The sequence below is a fragment of the Chrysochloris asiatica genome, unplaced genomic scaffold, assembly GCF_000296735.1.
Source record: "Chrysochloris asiatica unplaced genomic scaffold, ChrAsi1.0 scaffold00062, whole genome shotgun sequence".
In the NCBI taxonomy this organism is placed as follows: domain Eukaryota; kingdom Metazoa; phylum Chordata; class Mammalia; order Afrosoricida; family Chrysochloridae; genus Chrysochloris; species Chrysochloris asiatica.
This window is the reverse complement of record NW_006408580.1, coordinates 4,947,312-4,952,248: the sequence shown is the minus strand read 5'-3', so window position 1 is coordinate 4,952,248 and position 4,937 is coordinate 4,947,312. Positions and strand designations below refer to the sequence as shown.

Genomic DNA, 4,937 nt, shown 5'->3' with positions numbered 1-4,937 from the left:
TATGTGCCATGGAGTCAATTCTGACTCATAGCGATCCTGTACAGGGTTTCCAAGACTGTAAATCTTTACGGGAGCAGAATGCCTCATCTTTCTCCCACGGAACCGCTGGTAGTTTCAAACTGCTGACCTTGAGATTAGCAGGTCAATTCATAACCACTATGCTACCAGAGTGCCTTGTACCACTCACTCTTAGTGCTGATAAATTTAATCTGAGTTAAGGTGGTGACTACCAAATCTCTCCACGGCAAAACTATGTTTTTCCTTTCATAATGAGCAAGTTATTGTTATCTGTGATAATTTGGCACAGTGCAACTGTCCTCTCCACAAACAGCCTGTCACCTAATGACACGGGCATCCATTTATGATCACTGATGATTCAATTGTGTCATTGTTGGAGTTGTTTAATGTCACTAGAGTTTACAAAACAGCAACTTTCTAGGTCTATCTTCCTTCTAAGGAGCTCTGGTAGCGTAGTAGTTACGAATCGGGCTGCGAACCTTAAGGTCAGCGGTTCGAAACTACCAGCCACTCTGCGGGAGAAAGATGAGGCTTTCTACTCCCGTAAAGATTTACACCCTCGGAAACCCTGTACAGGGTCGCTATGGGTCGAAACCGACTCGACGGCACTTCAACAACAACAACATCTTCCTTCTACTTTTGTCAGTTGTAATTCTTCTGTAAAGAAGAGGTTTCTTTCTTCAATTAGAGTAAATAAATAATTTATCTTAATTACAAATTTTCAGAGAAAGACTTGTAAAAGTCATCTCCAATGGTGACAAATGAGGGTTTGTTTTTCGTTATTCTTGTTGAAGCACCTTCAAGTTGGCTCCAATAGCATTTAGAAATGACTTGATTTATCTTTTTGACACAAGATGATCCAAGCCTACCTTGAACTTTTCGTGCCCCAGACTTGGAAGCAGCCATCTTTCCAAGTAGCTCTGATTCCTTTAGCAGAAAAGGGCACTTAGAAACCATGATACTAAATATTCTCATTGCTGTTGGGAGCAGAGGTCATGCATTCCAGACAATTCAGTGTAAGTCTGGGGTCAGTGAACCATGGGGTATAAACCAAATTTGACCCACTGCCTTTTTGCTGTTGTTGTTAGTACATAGTACATTTATACAACTTAGAAGAAAGTGATATTTAACAGCAATTGAATTATCTATATATGCCTTTAGTAATCACTCATATTCCTACATGTTTTAAAGTTGAATTTATCTTATTAGGGAGAAAATTCCATTGTAAATTGAATCAGTATAAACAAAGTTACTAGACAATTTCATAGTGCTCTAAGACATAGGGGATTGGTACTATTTAGTGAGAGTAGCGTTCTACAGAAATAGTTATAAAAGCTCTTAAGATTCTGCTTCTACAATTTTATATGTATTTTTATACATATTTTTCAATAAAGCACTTATAAATTAATCTGTTTAGTTATATTAAGTGTTTACTTTCCTGCATAAACAACAAAGAGCAATCATTTATGAGTTCATTTTGTCTCTACTTGCATAGAGTCCTGGTGTGGCACTGTGGGTTAATGCGCTGGACTGAAAGGTTGGCTTGAACCACAAGGTTGGTGGTTCGAGCTCACCAGCCACTCCTCGGAAACCCGATACAGGGTCTCTGTATTATGAGTTGGAAATTACTCTACAGGCCTTAACAACAACAACATATTAGTCATTTATCATTTAAATATTTAACTTCATTGTTGTTGGTTTTAAGTGTCATTGAGTCGGTTTCGACCCACAGTGACCCTGTATAGGGTATCCAAGGAGCAGCTGGTGAGTTTGGACCACCGACCTTGCAGTTCAAATGGCTTTACAGTCTGGCACATTAACCCACAGCGCCACACCAGTACTCCTAACTTCATTGTTGTTATGTGCTGTGGAGTCGGTTCCGACTCATAGTGACCCTGTACAGGGTTTCCGAGGCTGTGAATCTTTATGGGAGCAGAAAGCCTCATCTTTCGCCTGTGGAACAGCTGGTAGTTTCGTACTGCTGACCTTGCGGTTCGCAGCCCGATTTGTAACCACTACGCTATCATTTTAATACTTTTCTCCCTCCCTCCATAAAATACAGTGTAATCTGCTTTAAAAACAACAACAAAAACTATGAATATATGTTTGGTTTCCTCTCCCTCAAGTCCTAGATAAACTCCTCAGTAACAGCAGTTTATTAATCAGTCAGACAGTAGGCTGAGGATTGAGTCTCAAATGATCTTCTGCTTCTAAGTGCTGAGCGATAGAACTGGCTCTCTCCACATCCTAGCACATATGTACAACCGAAACCACCGATTTAAAGAAACATCAAGTAGTGTTGGACCCTTCCTACTCTAGCATTAGTTTCAATAAATGCAACTTATCTGTAGCATTGTATTTCAGAAAAATATTAAGACTCAAGGTCCCCAACAATTTGAAGTACTGAACTAGATAACCACCCTAAAGACACTTCTGACTGGAGTAATGCATTATTTTAATGCGAGGTTTCCAGAACCTGCTATGGGAAGCTCAGCATATATGGAAACCACTGATCTTGGTTATTACCCACACAGTTTAACTCTTCAGGCAGTCCTTTGCCATTGGTCAGCTTTAACTAGGCCAGAGTCCAGCATGAAAGTGTATGATGCATCAGATTCACCACCTCTTAGGTTGCTACTGTTTTCTCTTCTTTACTGAAAGGTTGTACTGAGCCAGGCTTTACCCACGACAGGACAACAACGTGAATACTTCTGAGTCAGAATCTTCTCTCTGATTTCATCACATATGGAAGGACACCATGGAGAATAGCTAATTGCATAGGGGTCCTCTATTGTAGGTTAGTCAAGCAAATGAGTTGAGCACACCTTAATACTGTCAATCTCTTAAGAAACTGAGCATCTTTTTGTACAGTATTGCAGCCTCTGAGTTTAAGGTCCTTGCTGTATCAATCTTGTAGAAAACTCTCCTTGCATACATTGTTGTTGTTGTTAAGTGCTGTCGAGTCCGTTCCAACCCAATGCGACCTTACGGTTCAAACCGACTTTGCAGGCTAGAGCATTAACCCACAACACCACACCAGGACTCCCGTGCAAACATTAATAATTGCCAAATATGATTATGGTTCTTCTTCCCCTTTGTAAATGCACTCTTCACATCCAGTTCACCTGAAGTAGGATCAATCAGCAGGTGAAAGACAGGAAAATCAAACACTAAGCATGGACAATCCCCATCTGGGAAGTCGTCAGGGATGTAAACTGTAAATTTAAATATGCCTTCTTGATAAAGACCATGCCTTATGAATATTACTCCAGATCACATTAATGCAGAGATAAGACGGCTGCATATAGGCACCTTGTAACTTCTACTTTAACTGAGGAAAATCCTGCAAGAGGAGAGTATTCCAGGTAGAAGGAAGAAACATGTATGCCATTTGTTGACTGTGCTGTTGGGGCAGGAGATGTGGGCTTAGTTATGAGCAAAGCATTTTGGGGAATAGAAGGCAGCTATTTCTTTAGAGCAGTGCATGGAGGGACTAGTTTTCAAATCCCCTGTTATGTCTTCTCTTCATCATCAGATCGTTTGCATACAGAACCTGTAGACATGCTCAAGAAAGGGTTCATGAAGTATACTCCAAATAAAGAAATTCAGTGGCCTGCTTATTCCTGTCCTCAGCATTCACTTTCTTGAGGACCTGGCAGTGTGCCTCTCCCTGTTGCTTTCAACACAGTGCTCTTGGTCTCCAACCATCTCTAGCACAGCCCAACAGCATCTCAGCCCACAGCGTCCATCTGGCTCCCTGCACCTCCCCCCCTCCCACTGCTCCCCACTGCCTTTTTACAGAAATAAAGTTGTATTGTGGCATAGTCATTATGCTCATTTGTTTACATACTGCCTAGGGCTACTTTTACACAACAAAAACAGAGCACAATAGTTTCAATAGCAATGGTATGTTCATCCAACTCTTTACAGGAAATATTTGCTGGCTCTGGTATAAACATTTAGGAATTATATTTTGTAATAATAATAGTCCATGTTGATGTTTTAAATTAAAATTTTACATCAAGTGTTCTTAACTTCTCTGATTTTCATATTTGTATCTCTAGTCTGTGATAGGATAATATCCATGAGTCTACAGGGAAGACCAGTTAATACCACTATTATTCAAATTTATGCACCAACCACTAAAGCCAGTGAAGATGAAATAGAAGAATTCTACCAACTTCTTCCATCTGAAATTGATCAAACATGTAATCAAGATGTATTGATCATTACTGGTGATTGGAATGCAAAGGTTGGGAGCAAAGAGGAAGGATCAGTAGTTGAAAAAATTGGCCTTGGTGATAGAAATGATGCTGGAGATCGCATGACAGAATTCTGCAAAATCAATGACTTGTTCATTTCAAATACCTTCTTAAGACAGCATAAGAGATGGCTATACACATGGACCCCACCAGATGGAATACATGGAAATCAAATTGACTACATCTGCAAAAAGAGACGATGGAAATACTCCATATCATCAGTGAAAACAAGGCCGGGGCAGACTGTGGAACAGACCATCATATCTCATATGCAAACTCAAAGTGAAGCTGAAGAAAATGAAAGCAAGTCCACAAAAGCCAAAATATGACCTTGAATATATCCCACTTGAATTTAGAGATCATCTGAAGAACAGATTTGATGCATTAAACACTAAAGACCAAACACCAGAAGATTTGTGGGATGACATCAAGAACATCATACATGAAGAGAGCAAAAAGTTGTTAAGAAGACAAGAAAGAAGGAAAAGGTCAAAATGGATGTCAGAAGGGACACTGAAACTTGCTCTCCAGCATAGAGAGTAGGTACCGACTCTATGGCACCTAACAACAGCAAAAGTTTTTTAACTGAATATCTTCATCCATAATAACATAATAAAAGTGAATTTATGTATTTTGGTTTAGCCTCTGACAAATAAA

General features: G+C 39.7%; 1 pseudogene; it reads right to left on the bottom strand.

Moving 5' to 3' along the window:
* Positions 1–2,644: 2,644 nt before the first annotated feature.
* On the bottom strand, positions 2,645–3,599 carry LOC102839843 (annotated as a pseudogene).
* Between the last annotated feature and the right edge of the window lie 1,338 nt (positions 3,600–4,937).